At 34.5% G+C, this 16,154-nt stretch overlaps 1 long non-coding RNA gene across 5 annotated transcripts in view; it reads right to left on the reverse strand.

The window, feature by feature from the left end:
- Positions 1–16,154, reverse strand: part of LOC310894796 — a 161,255-nt gene that overhangs the window by 109,357 nt on the left and 35,744 nt on the right. For all 5 annotated transcript variants that reach the window (XR_014580168.1, XR_014580169.1, XR_014580170.1 and 2 more), the window contains one exon: positions 8,839–8,930. This is a non-coding gene — a long non-coding RNA (uncharacterized lncRNA). The remainder of the gene's footprint in view (positions 1–8,838; positions 8,931–16,154) is intronic.

Genomic DNA, 16,154 nt, shown 5'->3' on the forward strand with positions numbered 1-16,154 from the left:
TATCCACATATAGGAAAATTTTGTTTGACTATAGTTGTACAATGACGCCACTATAGGCAACTTTACAGGTTACGTATCTGCAATAGATTTGGGTAAGTAATGAAATTTAAGAACAGTTAGGCGTATTAAAGCTGTCTTGATGTATCTGACCGGTAATACCTTTGTAGGGAAACTTCTATGCCACATGGACCAGTTGACAGAGCATTTTTTCATAGATGTTTAACCTCTGAGCAAGCCAAATATTCACTACAAAAACAATCACCATGTCTGACTAACAGAAAAATTCCCTCATTCTTTCCCTTCAAGGCAGCTGTTGTCTTTCATAAAAGAAGCAGCAGCTGTAGCTGGAAAGATTCTTCATAGCCTGAAGAACTGAAGATGATAGCCTGATATTGTTTCTCTACTTCATTTGCACCTCTCCCAGCAGGTGTTATCTCCTTTTCATTTCTAACTTTAGAGATTCTCTACAATTTCTGGCAGTCAGACCCAAGCATGCTCACACACAAATTCTTCTCTTTACTGCCCTTCAGAAATTCATTTTTTTCCCCAACTGTCCTTTCTGCCAATCCCCAGTCCCAAAACTTACCAAATCTGTAACTTTGCATTATGAAAAAGAAAAAATAGTGTGTATGTAAAAAGAACAGAAAAGCTCTATAATTCTCCCTGTTTTCATAAGAAATGCAATACTGCAAACACATAATACAAAGGAATGAGCTCTGCGTTGCCAAGTTATTATATATTTTATTGTTAAATCTACTCACAATGGCAGTCTGACGTGAAAGAAGTGAGATAAGAATAAGTTGTGTTTTTTTTTTTTAATGTTATATATAATATTGAAGTTTGCTATAAATGGCAAAACAAACTATATTATTCACAGTATAATTACTACATTTTTCTGTGTACATACAAATATGACTGGGACAAAACTAAATCAATAAGCCTGTGCTGAACATCCAGATATCCTTTTGAGCAAATAAACCATAGCTGCATATTTTTTTGATCCCAAAATACTCTTCACAAAAGATACTAGAACGTAGTGTATCACTTCAGCTTGGCCATTGCTTGTCCACAAAGAACATCTTCAATTCCCATGTTACTTCGTTAGAAAAGGTTGGTTTTGTTGCATTTTTGGAAGACTTATTCCAGAATCATTGAAGCAACTAAATTCCAAACCACTTGACAATTCTGTCAATAGAAAGAAGATACTTTATATTTTTCTGTACATATATTTATTGCCGTATACTGGATAAACTACATTTCTGAGATTAACCTTGGGTACTAAATGCTAACATCTATATCATACGATGGCAGAAAACACTGCAAAATACCTTGGAGTTTATTTAGATATTTTACTGCCCTGGAATTCATACAAGTTCCTCATATAATTTCTTCTCATTTATAATTTAAGATTCCTGGTTAACAAACAAAATACAATTGAGCTTTGTGGGTAGCATGGTTTTTAGACTGACTGATTTTAAGTACTCGTTCCCCTACTAAGTCATTTCAGTTACAGAGCAAATTTATCTCTTTTCAAAGCAACCCACTATTAAAATAAACAACAACAAAAACTAGACCAAATAGCTACATATGCTTTGCAAAGATTTTCCTTACTTAAGGTGACTGCATTTCACGAGAGAAACTTACAATGCAAAAAGAGACACATGGCTGTCAAACCACCAGCAACTTGAGTGCCACACTAATATTCTTACAGGTTATAAATATAATCAAAAGATTTTAGCGATTGGTAAAATGCGTAACAAGTGACTTTCTCAATCAGTCCATCTTTCAGCTGCTATTGTTTCTTCTCTAGACATATTATCACATTTATACATTGGGATATAATGCCTGAGGATTTTTTACAGTTGGAAGTTCATTTACCCCTTAACTAATTACATAATTGGATGCAAAAGTGAATTGTAAACCTGAAATATATTGAAATGTTCTTAGTAGAATAGAGCTATTTTCAGTTCCTTTTGTTCAATACAAGTCATAAGAAAAATGCTTCATTCTCTTAGGATATGGTAAAGCTAACTGAAGAGCTAGTCTTTTCTGAACACTGTTTTGTGGCTTCCCTCTCACCTCCCGCTCAAAAAGTAAACTTTATCCCAGAGGAATAATCTGGAATCCTTCAACCTTTTTTTAATCACAGTTCTTACTCTGTTCTTTGTCACTGTCATATCCACAAGGTCAGCAGTATTATGTTTTTTACCTAAACTGTGTGTACCTTCATCTATTTACAAGGCTTCGCAGTGCTTAAACCACTCTATTATGAAACTGCAGCTTTGGTGAAAAATTATGAATATGCTAAAGCTCATCACAGTGCCTGTTCAGCAATGAATTATGTTTCTTTTCTTTGGGGACTTCCTTGTAAAAACAATAGCTCTGGGTATTGCTCCTACTGAAGAGTTCATCATATGCTTGTCTTTGATTTCTTGTTTTCCATCTTTTGTTATCTACAAAAGGCAAAGCAAATTTTTATTCTAACTGATTTCTCTGTTTTGTCAGAAAGGTTGATTCACTTGAGGCAAAAACAGACAAAGTTTGGTTGTCTTTTTCCACTGTAGAAGCCTGCTGAAGTCAAAGTCTGAAGCAGATTTATTTATTTATTTTTGTAAAGCTTCTACAAGTCCTGGTTTCTGAGTGAATAAATTCAGGTTTCAAACTGTACTCTTGTGTTTATTTGGAAAAAAAAAATATATATATATATATACCTTCAAAAAATTCTAAGTGACTCAACAATTAAATTTCTAAAGGTCTAAAGAGCAAACTGCAGGCATATTTAATTAACAAGATGTTTAGTAAATTTTCTGAATTAAATTTTAAAAGAACTTTACTGCCCCAGTCTAGGCCAAAGCAATCAAAAGGAATCTGATACCAAAGACATTACTGTATCCTCTTCTCAATGAAACAGCTTCACTAAGTAGTACTGCGCTCATTTATATAGGCTTAACACTCAGTGAAACAGAAAGATTTCAAACTTTAGACTCAGAACCAGACCATTACTGGCAGGCTAAATCATTTAAAGACAGATCATAAACCCTTTACATATATTGATGAGAAGCAGTCCTAGCTTGTTAAATATTTAATATCTTAAAGAATTAAATGAATGGGAGAAAAAAACGGGAAAAAATAGGAAAGGTAAGGGGAAGGATGAGGTTAGAAGAAAAAGATTAGGGTGATAAATAGAAAATCATGAAGAAAAGACTGACAATGAGGTGATAAACACTGAAACATAGAAAGAATGACCAGAACATTGAAGAACAGAGATGATATCATTTATGCAAAGCAAGAATATGAGGCAGAAGTAATGAGATTAAAATATTGTATTTCACCAGAATTCAGCATAGTATCATAAATCAAAGAATGAAGCAGAATCAGAAATTAAGCATATCAAAAAGATTCATGCAGAATGCAAAGTTTTCTTATACTCTTAAATAAAATTTTCATACATTCATATAAAGCATAAATAAAAATAAAGGAATATAGGAGCCCAAAACCTAATTATTATGTCTTTGCATCAGAATTGCTATTATATCAGTTTCATAAAGGCAAATGGTATCCAAATGCAGACAGCACTTTGATTTAACTGAGTATACACAACATGAAGAGATTTGTCATTCTAGGTGATCTCAACTGTCTTTTGAGTATCAGACTTTGCTTTTAATTAATCTTTGAAAAATTAAAAAATATAATGTCAGAACTATACTTGACTATTCAGTGTTTAAAACATTTATTAATTTATTGATCCACACTATATTTACACCTCTGCTTTCAAACTAAAGAATCGTTAAACTTTTATGTGAAAAACAGTTCATTTCTCTGACAATGTCTATTGCCTAATCTTTCCCTTACTAATTGCACTTTTTTCCCCTAATGCTGTATTGGGTTTACATGGCAAGGTTTTGGCAGCAGGGGGCTGTAGGGGTGGCCTGCGTGAGTAGAGCCCAGCGTCTTCTCCATGTCAGATCAGAACCAGCTCCAGACGGCTCCAAAAGGGACCCGCTGCTGGCCAGAGCTGAGCCAGGGAGCAACGCTGGTTGGGCCGCTGGGAGAGCAGATTTAAGGAAAACCTGCTGGGATTTAAAGAAAAGAGCAGCTGAGAGAGCAAGGAGTGAGAACCATCCCTGCAGACACCAAGGTCAGTGCAGAAGGAGGGCAGGAGGTGCTCCAGGCATGCAGCAGAAGTTCCCCTGCAGCCTGTGGAGAGGCCCCTGGTGGAGCAGGCTGTCCCCCTGCAGCCCGTGGGTCCCACACGGAGCAGATCTCCACACTGCAGCCCGTGGAGGAGCCCCCGGTGGAGCAGGTGGATGTGGCCTGGAGGAGGCTGCGGCCCATGGAGAGCCCCCGCAGGAGCAGGCCCCGGGCCGGAGCTGCAGCCCGTGGAGAGGAGCCCACGCAGGAGCAGGGGGTCTGGGGGGAGCTGCCGCCCGTGGGGGACCGAGGTTGAAGCAGTGTGCTCCTGATGGATGGACCCTGTGGTACGGACCCGTGTTTGGAGCAGTTCTTGAAGAGTTGCTCCCTGTGGGAAGCCCGCACAGTATCAGTTCACAAAGGACGACAACCCATAGGAGGGACCCCGCGTGGAGCGGGAGCAGAGTGTGAAACCCATCAGTGTGAAACCATCACAGATGCAAACAGAAACTGGTTTTGATTTGTCATCCAACACTTCCATTAGTATTCGTAATACTTTATTTGCGTTTTTCATCACTGCTAACAGTGAAAAAAAGATTTTGGACTACAGTCTATGGTGGTTTCTCTATTTCTTTTCTAAGTAATAAAAGCCATCAACATGCAAAGTTGGACTTTTTTTATCTGTGAACTTTAAAATGAAGTTAATAAAACTGAATTTCACCTGTTATTTGGTTTACCCAGAGGTGGTATCACCTCTTTCTATAAGATTGTTTCAACTCTAAATTTTAGATCATTTATGAATATATTCAACTTCAAGATTTCCTTTGCAACACGCAGATCTCCTTCATCTCTTGTGGAAAGGGACCACATGTTATTACCATCTTTATCACCTATCTATAGTTTTATATCATGTTATTCATAAAAAAAAAGCTACAGTGAAATATGCTCTCTTGTGGAAAAGAGGTTGACATAGGATAAGAGAAAACTACAAGGCTTGCTGGGTAAAACTAATTGAAAAAAATCATATACCTATTATTAAACAGTATTATCCATATCTAACTGACTTCCAACGGCAATATCAGATTTGTGATTCACAATTTGCTGACTCCTCCCAAACAGATTATTACACATTTGGTCAAAGAGGTTATTCTTCACTAGAATTTCTATTTATCCTGTGCAGTATCAGTATTTATCCTGTATCAGTCTTACCAAGTACAATCTACTGTCACTGTTTTATTAATATTCACAATTTTGTTCTAAAATCTTCTTAAATTCACATGAGATCTTCCTCAGTTAGAATTATCTCTCTGCTCTGAAAATGTTTTGAAACTCGTTGTGGTAAACAATGACCAAAGAGATGTATCAATTCTACCATGGTCTTAAATGCCCTTTTGCACCACGGTCATACTTTTCTGTCTAGAATGTGTTTGAAGAAACCTCTATTTTTAGCTTTTATGCCTCTAACAGCATACTCTTCAGTGTGCCCCATACCACCCCCAACATGATCATACATCTTTTGGAAGTTTGTGTCTTTCTTATTTCTTTTGTTTAGACATGACACCTACATTTTGAAGAGTATCTATTTTGTTACATTCCTCCTAAGAATACATTTTGCTGTCCCAGAATGGCTCTCTAATTAAGTGCTTTGTGCTTTTGAAAAAATTTTGCCTTTTCATCACAGTTAGGTAACATTTACCCACACTGGAGTTTATTAAAAAGTGCCTGTGTTTTTATTTGCATAGCTTCCCTGTACTTCCATAACCATTTGTAACAGCTGACATACTCTTGATCAATAACAGTTGTGCCCTCTTCTTACATATGTACAGATTTTAAATCCATTAGAAAAGAAGCAGCATAAGTATATAGTTTACCTTTTGCCCCTTTTATAGTATCACTCCTGTACAACCTTCTCTGTCATTCCTATGTAACTTGTACAACTCTAGTATCGCAGAAGGTTGAATGGTGCAGAACTATTCCCAAATCACAAAAGTATGTGATTACTACAGGAGAAAATCCAAACCCCAAAGACACAACATAAACCTAGTACCTGAATAAGTCATTTCTACTACCAGGTCTGTAGAGTCAGAAGACAGCATCTGCTTTTTCTTTTCACTTTTTTGGTTTCTTATTCAGATCCTGAATGACTATGAGAAACATAACAATTGTCTTCCTCATCTTTACCCAAATGTTTATACTATATACTTAAATTCTTGATGTTAAACAAAACTTGTATAAAAAAAGAAAAAATAGAATGTAAGCATTTTTCCACTGTAAAAGCAATGGTTTTGTAAATATGAAATTATTATTTTACTGTTTTATAAAGTTTCTTAAATTATTATTAGATTATGTGCCATAACTTCAGTTTGGATTTATTTCTCAAAGTGTTGAAGAGCAGGGGTGGGTTTTTTCCTAATGATCTATTCTTATATCCTCAACTTTAAGGTATTTCATCTGCGTTCCTATGACAGCTAACATAATAATTCAGAGTTCAAATTCAAATATTTTACTTAAAGCATTTAAGGAAATATAAAGTATACTTAAATACTCACAACTCCCCCAGTAATACACTTAACTCAGAGTGTAACAGAAAGCTATCAATTACACAACATTATAAGCTTACCAGCAAGTCTGGGGTCTTAATGTCAATATTACAGAAAAACTGAATGCATGAGTTACTATTGTGAGATAAACACAATTTGGGTAGGTCTTTGCATGCTGTCTCCTAATGAAAATTCAATAGGTTGTCTACCCATTTCAAGATGGGTGATATGCACGATATTACATTGAATACCCTATTAAAAGAAGTCATGTTACAAAGAGCTGTTCTTGACAAACTTCCCACACACAATGGAATTTCACAAATCCTCAAAGTGCCAAGATATTGAGAGCAATGGTAAAATACTCATCAAATTACCTGTACACTTTTGTTCTCATTCCCAGCCCTCGTGGCTACAGAAACTACCTGTTCTCTGCCCTCTGATTTGTACCAGAGCAAACGTAACCTATTAGGAATACATTATAGCATTATGATGTGTTAAAAAGATTGTCTTGTTTTCTGATGATAACAGATCAACAGCCAGGCTGCTAGGCCCAAAGAAGTGCTTAGGTTGAGAAAGGGCTCCAGCACAGATGAGGAATAAAATTGAACTTAATAGCAGCTGCAGAGCTTTTTTATAGAGTACCAGTTCTGGTAAACACATGGAATTCTTTACCTTAGCCAGAGAAATGTTTTAGCCTAATGTTTTTATGAAACTCTTTTCATTTTTAAAAAAAGGTTTACAGAATTCATCTCTCTCCAGGACATCCTGCTTAAACCTCTGTGAAATTTAGTGGTTTCACTGGCAGAGAGCCATTTGTTTATGAGCTTTTTATCCATCTGTATACAGATGGATTTACTGTAAAACATATTTGCTTTGGTCCTTTAAGAAAAAGCCAATATTCTATGAAAGACACAGACTAAAACATGCTCCCTGGTGTGGATGTGATGTAAGTATTACAGGCTTGATTAAAAACCACATTTAAACCCCGAAATAAAAACACACTGGTACAAACTAAAGCTGAGTTATCTCAGAAATTCTAGCAAATCATTTTAAAAATCAAAAAAGTGAAAAATTTCATGCGTATGCAACACTGAAGACAGCAAATGATACAGATTTGAGAGTACAACCACTCCAAAACGTGAGTCAGTAGGTGACAGCTGAACACCACTGCAGGTTACATTGAACTCAGACATCCAACTTTCTTTGTCTGAATTTTGAGCTGAATCCCACTCCAATTTCATTTAGCTTCAGGTATCACTGAACCTTAGCTTTAACAAACTTAATTATTAAATTACAGAGAGAACATTGTCTGGTGCCATTTACTGCAACTTATTGTCAATCATATTTTGACTGGTGTTTAAAAACAGGACAGAAAATACACAAGGACTTAGTGATTTGGAGCCACCTTGAAAATTACTAATAGAAGCTTTATTCCCCTGTTTCAGTAAGATTTCCACTGCTTTCTGTTATTGAAGAAACAGTTAAAAATACTAATATTTCATGTTAATTGAGAACTGACCAATATTGTTTAAAGTATCAAAACTGAGACCACAATACCTTGGACAAGAGACATAAAATTCCAATATTAAAATATTTGTTTGGGTTTTGAATAAAATAACATGGCAATAACTCCACAGTAGGAACAGACTGGTCAATCTTACCTACTGTATTTATAGATTAATGTTGCCAGTTTGCTGTGGAGTGCCTGTCACTCAAAAGCCTGACCTTATGTGAGAGATGACACAACATGTGGTTTATAACAGTTTTACTGAAACTTTGCTACTGAATGTATCCTTGTTGTTTTAAGCCTTACTGCTATGACTGTGTTTATGACATTTTTTTCTGTGTTGCTGGCCTAAATGCACAGCAATCATTCTTTTTTTTTTCAGTCAAAAAATACATAGCGTGAGTAGTGCAAAATAAAACTGGATGGGGATGAGATTAACAAGCAGATCCAATGATGTCACATGTCAAAACTTCCTTCTTTTATTCCACGGAGTAAATAAATATAGATCCTTCCCCTTAAAAAAAAAAAAAAAAAAAAAAGGAAAGAAAAGAAAGAAAAAAGGAATTTATAGAACATACTGTATCTCCACCAATGCAATTCAACCAGCAGAAAAGAAATATAATGCAAGGAAGCACTACCACAGTCTTGCTGCTTGCTTACCACATTATTTATCTTGATTTCCTTTTGTAGTTGCTGGGACATGATCCTTACATATCAGCTTGCTGTTAAATCCAGTGTATTTCCAGGCATATCTGTGAAAAAGAACAATATGTACTGTTTGCTGTTGTGGTTTTTTGTTTCTTTTGTGAAATACCAATGAATTATAGTGCAATAACAACAATATAACTAAGAATTAAGAAAATCTGGATCCCACTTCAAAACCTGACAGATTTCCACCACATTTCTAACCACAGACCATCTTTGCCCAAATCCTATGTGCCTTTGTATCGACCCAGTTCTCATCTCAGACGCATATGAGTGCCCAAGGAAGTTACCTATGTCTAAGTACAAATTACTGATATGTTGAACAAGATGTGAAAGTGAGGAGCAAGAGAACTGTGTTTTATTTTTGAAATTTATATTCACTTATTTAAACTGGCTACGCTGCTCTTTTCTATCTCCACTTCAAAAACAACCTTAATGACATTTTTCATATTAGTAAGCTATTATTGAGATGACCAAAAAAATTTTTTTATTTAAAAGGGAAAAAAACAACAACAACAAAAAACAATCAGCCTCACATCAATTCAACACAACTTTTTCTTGCACCAACAAATATAAAAAAAATAAAAGAAAAATGTACGCAGAGCAGTAGTATTTCTTTGTGGCAAATATTTTATGTGTGTGTTTAACGACATGTAAGAAATACTCTCTTGATAAATGAACAGGTTCTTATTGCTCATTAGGTGTAGTAACATAATACCAGAATAATATTGGACTATACTGTACTAGCTTTTATGCTTCCTTTAAGCTTAAAATCAAACAGTGCAATTTGGAGGGTTTTCTTAGTTCAGTTCTTCACAGCTTTTTTAAAACTAATGAATATTAGGCAGAAAAAATTTGTAATATTCCTAGTTGAATGTGAGAATTACTTCGTATGACAGCCACTGGAAAATACATGGCCATCCATGAAAGTTAAATAAGACAGGACACATCTTACTATGCAACATCAAAGAATACAATCAGAGTTCAGAAAAATGCCAGCCTTACATCCTCCAGAAGATATTAGAATACAATAGCTATATTAAAAGGATATGCAGAAATATAACTTTCTCAGTGTACATTGTCTTTTCTGATATCTTATTTGGGGAAAAAAAAGAAGAAAAAAAAAGACTACTTTCTAGTGCAAGAGTTGCCTTTCTAACACTCCAGCAAACTCTTGATTTCCTTTTACATGAAGCTTATTACGTCATCTTCATTTCACCTTTTCTTTTCAAGGTAACTGACTTGTATCTCATCTGTACTGAAATCAAAAGCTTTAAGAATGGCAAAAATGATGCTGGGATCAGGAGATAGTTTGAGATTTCCAGAATCAAAATTACGTCAAATGCGAAAGAGAAATCTACAACATCTTAGTAGATTAACCTATAAAACATGTTACATCAAAAATCTTGTACTGAAAGGATACTATATTTCAAAGTCAAGCACTCAAGCCTTCAAGAATGTTACCAGTATACTTGCTTAATTTGTTCCCACTGCAAGCACATTTTTTTATAGTCTTTAATACCTGACTAGATGACAGTTTGTGGTGTTTTTGTTTGTTTTCCAAGATTCCTGCCTTGTTCAGTGCACTGAAAGTTTCTTTATACCTTCCACATTAAATGTAATGTGTAAAGGTCTTATTTGAAGTATTTTACTTCACAGAAAACAAACAAACAAAAGAGTAATTTCTGGGTACTTGTGTTGCTTTCTTATTACATCATGAGAAATTTTCATTTAGAATACATATATTTTTACGTATATTCACATATTTTTTTAGAATCCTGAAAGAAAATATAATAATAATAAAAGAATATTAATAGTATTAACCTTGTATGCTCAAAAGATTCACAGGGTGACAAATATCTGATAATTCCAGTAGCAGACGAAATCCAATGAAAACATCAGTCAATAATTCAGTAGGGACAGAAAACCAGAAAACCTATGACAGACTATACAAAATTTTTGAAGCACTTAGTATCTTTTTTCTTTTATTTTAGTTATGAAAAAGATTCATTAGATGACTACAAATTAATATTATCAACACAGCTGAGAAACTTCTTCCCCCTGATGATCAGCTGAGGTTTTACGTTGCTCAGGTAAGGGATGGATAGTTTTTTCACAATGAATTTCTAATTCTACCCTCTCTTTTTTCCCTATGTGGCTGGGGAAGCAAATCAGTCAACAAACAGAAGTAAAAGAGCTTAGAGGCATAGATTGGGCCTTTAAAGATACAGGAATTTGATCAGCGCTCATCTAACATCAGAGAGATACTGCCAGCTGAAAGGAGCTCCTCTGAAGACATACTTGGTCACCAGTATTTGTAGTAGTCAAAAAAAAAGTATTTCTCCAGATTATTCTACACTCCTTCAGACTTTTTATTAGCATAGACAGCATGGACATGTGCCTCAGAGAATGAAAGAAAGACTGAAAATTTGGACTACAGTTCAAAACATGACAGTAAAAAGCTGGAAAGGTCTGGGCAAAGGCTGGAACAGAAGGACAGGACAAAAGCTTTGCGAAAGGAGGATAGATATTTAAAAATATTGCAAAACCAGATCTTCCATTTGGGGAAGCTGTGACTATGGGCTTGAATCTGGAATATGCCTCATTCACTGATTACAGGATCTATGTTTAAAAATACTCTCTATTGCATAAGTCCTATTTGTGACTGAATCTAACTCACAAACATACAGAACAGAAGACTGATACAACAGACAGGAATAAAGAGGTAAACACATACAATAGAATAGTGAAGGAATAGTGTAGATACTGTTTAGTTTAAAGAAAATTCTCTCAAAACAGCTGGAAGCCATAAAAAATAGTAAAAAAAAAAATGCACTGCAAACCTATGGAGATTGTCTTAGAGCTGTTAACAGCTAAGTTTTAGAACAAACAAGAGAAACAGAAAAAGACAAATATATCAAGGAAAGGACACAAGAAATTATAAACCACTCAGTTTAACAATTTAACAGCCTTCCAGTAGGAAACTACTGAAGTAATAAAACTTCATGATTTGGGAAGAAATAGTATATTTCAAATAACATTTTGATCTTGTCTTGTGAGAATCTTACATGGACTTTACAGTGATATATTTTAAATGAAAATTCTTAAAAGCTCAGCACAGAATTAGTTATGAAAACAGTCAAAAACATTGATCAATATTCTTTGTTATATTCTTTTGTCTTGGAGGGTTGTGTCCACTAGAGTTCTGCCAGTGGGGGTCTTGTCACTACTACTATTCAAAGTATTAAAGAAAAGAATAAAGGAGTAGCAAAAATTTGCTTTTGCAGATGGATTTCACAGATCCACTTCATGGGTTTAGAAAGAAAGGATCAAAATTCATTACTATCTGAAAGACTGGATGTTGTTTTAAAGTAAGATGCAACTGTATGTAGAAGAAAGAGTAATCAGTAGTGAAGCCGATAGTATTTTTGAAAAAAAAAAAGTTTGTAATGATTTACTGAAACTTAATATGAATCAAAATAATGAACAAAATCATATTTGCATACACAAAACGTAGTATCATAGACCAAATGTCTCAACAGTTATCTTTCATGAAAGATATGGCAAGACCAGAGAGGACAGACCACTGGAATAGACTGTAACATACTCAAAGTTTTTATTCTGTAATTATCTCCATTTTAAAGAGGGAAGTTTGAGAAATAGGATTCCACAAGAAGAAATGGGTACATCATACGAATGCCAGATTTAAATCTCAGTCCCACAGAGAGGGGGATCATCTTCAAAGCAGACTTGTTCAAATAAGTCATCTACAGAAACCTATCATGTCATGTCAGTTAATAACAGCTTAGTTTCAGTGAATGTTTTCACGCTACCTCATGTAAAACTTAACTAACTTTAACTAATTTTCAAAAATTAACTAGGAAAACAGAATATGAAATTGGAGAGGATTTTACATTCTTTTTTGCACCTGCAGACTTTTATACCATGATAGAATGAGAATTTTTATTTACTTATTTTACTGTGAGGGTGACAGAGCACTGGGACAAGTTGCCCAGAGAGGTTGTGGAGTCTCTTTCTTTGGAGATATTCAAAACCCACCTGGATGTGATCCTGTGTACGTGCTCTAGTTGACCCTGATTGAGCAGGGGTTTGGGACTACGTGATCCCCAGAGGTGAATCCCCAGAGGTGATCCCCTAGCAACCTCAACCATTTCGTGACTCTATGGTATTTTCATGACACAAGAAAAAAAGCACCACAGCAACATCTTCCAAAGAATTTCAATTTTCTGTTTTACAATTTGCTAAAGGACTCATCTCCCTAAAGTTCAGCAAAAGACTAAGTTACAAATAAAACATGGTTTTGTTGGAGAAACTGTTACATAATCTTAATGGAAAGTTTATGGCCAAACAACTCCTTGCAAACATGCCATTTCAGGAGCTAAAACCTGGCTACATTTGCATAATGTTCAGACTGATTAATCTCTGATGTAAGGATGAGCAAACTTAATAAAAGTAATATTGGGTGTCCAAGATTGGAGAGGAGAAGAACAAGAGAAAGAAAATTAAATGTCAATACTTGTTCATCAAATCATTATGAAAAAATTCAGCAGTACACTTTCACAGTATCTGGTAGCTATTTAAAAGCATTTTAATCAGATTTTAATGCAGCATATTGAATCAGTTTGTAATCCTTCTCCAAAATACTTCTCTATGCACCACTAAAGAGTTAAATACAATAAAGTAAGATGTATGCAATAGTTCCTCTGATTGACTTGCCTTGCTATTCTGTCTATCTTCAGATATGGCTAATTTGATAACAAAAATGCATTAAAAAAGGTCATTCAAGCAATATCTAATTTCATCTCATAGCTATTTTAACTGCTATTTAATGAAACAAAATACATTTTCCTAGGTGAATTTCCTAACACCAAACATGGTTTCTAAGTGATCTATTTCTACATGCAACCTCCAGAAAAATTTTTTGATCGTTCATTCAGAGTATTAAATTTCAAAAACACAGAACTCAGTAGTTCCCAAATGTATTTTTCAGAAGATAACATTTTAAAACTGTTTGTCTTATTTTTTTCCACAATTAAGCTGTAGGAATCTGGGAAGATCTGAGGGTTTTATGTTAATGTGGAAGGCCAAATGAAATTCATGAATTATCTTTGTTCTATCTAATGTAATGTGGCTTTTTTTCCTTTTTCCCAAATCCAGAGCATTAGTTTTAATTACTCAGAAAAGTGAATCATTGTTATGACTGATAACATATAAACATTGTATTAATTTATTTTCACTGTCCCAAAAAAGCTTTCTACACCTATTAACAGAAATTTATTCTTACAATTATAGGGTTTATTCAGTTCTTACTGAATTGTTGTTTTTCCTCTCATTAAGTAAAAAGATAGAGAAGATAGATTATGCGAGTTCGTAGGTTTTGCTAACCAAGGTTAGGAAATGTTTAGTGCTCTAATAACTATTTATATTTATGATTCATTCATTTCTAAAGATTTATTTTTGAGTAGGAATAATTAAGAGTCACATATTAAAAAAAAAAAAAAAAAAAAAAAGCTTCCAAATTAGGAAATCTTTTTCCTGTGTAAAATAAAATATAATTTCCTATTTACTATCCAAAAATAAATAAATAAAATAAGGAAAAAAAAAACACCAGAAGGGATGTTCTGAAACGTCTTGGTTTAATTACTTTATAAAATCTGAAAATTTAACGATAAATTTAATCTCAAGTGTGTAAGTGCATTGCAAATCTTAATAAAATATTTCATCTGGTCTAGACAGAAAAGGTGCTCATTTTTCAAATCAGACCAACCATGTAGAAAAAAAAAAAAAAAAGAAAAGAAAATTATTTATATAAAGAGGAAGATGAAAACCAGAAAATATTTAATAGATATCAACAGAATTACCCTTGCTTTACAGTCATGTAAGAGAAAAAGTACAACAATTAGTTCAACCTGGAAGATAATTCAACATTTAATTCAATAATGTTTACTCATGCATAGTTAGCATAAACCTCTGAGTTATTTTGGGTTCCTGAAACATTCATGTTGAAGTGCGGAGTTCTTTTAGAAATCACTTTCCACTAATAAAGCAACTTAGTAAAGTAATGATGAAAGCACTGTCACAACACAATCAGAATTAGCAGCTGTGGAAGGTTCAAAACTAAATACAAAAGTCTTTCTCAATTCATTCAAACCATCGTAAATCATCTTCTAGCTTTCTACAGAAAAACAGTGCTTTTTTAGCATTGTTTTTCTCCAACCTCTCAAATGTCATGTATAATTCTCTCAACCCACTCACTCAATTTCTAATTCCTCAAATTCGTATTATTAACACTGAAATTCTTTTCTGGAAAGAGTCCTATCTGGCCATTGATTATATACATTATGGCATGTCAAACAATTCAAATTGTACATGATGAGATGCTAACCCTGACCATGAGTATGATGTCATGCATCTAAGCTTTGGGAAGCTTGTAAAAACAATAAAATGGCAGGCTAGAAACAGATCTTTAAATCTACTAGAACCTTTGAAAGCTTTTAAAAGTAAACATACTGATAGCTAACAAGCAAGGAACTGAGAATCTCCATTAGAGCTTTCGACTGAATTTATGTGATGCTTTACCTTGTTTTTAAAGGGAACTATTCTGAAGATAGCTTATGAAGCCCCAGCATCGTCACTACCAGGTGAATTAGAGAACAAAGCTTTGAAGTTCACTGTTGTTTCCCAACTCAAACGGGTATTCTGGATACAATAGAATCCAACATCAAAGGTAAACCTCTTCTGAACAGTGGGTTGGACCAGAGTTTAAACAGATTCCCTTCCAATCTCAACTGTCCTGTAATCTTAGCCTGTAACACATGCACCCCTTTTGCTACTTTGTATGTTCCTTCCTCAAATTTCCTACTGCTCCCACATTCTTCTGTTTTCTCACCAAAACCTCATACATGGAACAATCTCATCAGCTGTATCAAAACTACCAACCAAACAGTAAAGATATGATGCCTGTACCTGACAGCCTGATCAGGAAGAGTTGCACATAACAATCCTATGTGTTTCAGGCTCAGTTTGTCACTTGTTCTGAGACCATGCTCAAACGTGAACTACCTGCAATATTTCACAGGCTAGTATGTGCATAAAACATGTGGTTATGTTAGAAAGTTTTTCAAGCTGCATCAGCGTCTTCCTTGGAAACAGGCTAAAAAGAAAGACAAAGCCAGAAATTTCTCCTGCTTTTAATTGTGCAGGAGTATCAAATCAACTAGAAATGCAGAAACATAACACTACAATGTGAA

The sequence above is a fragment of the Anser anser genome (genome assembly GCF_964211835.1).
Source record: "Anser anser genome assembly, chromosome: 2".
Taxonomy (NCBI): Eukaryota; Metazoa; Chordata; class Aves; order Anseriformes; family Anatidae; genus Anser; species Anser anser.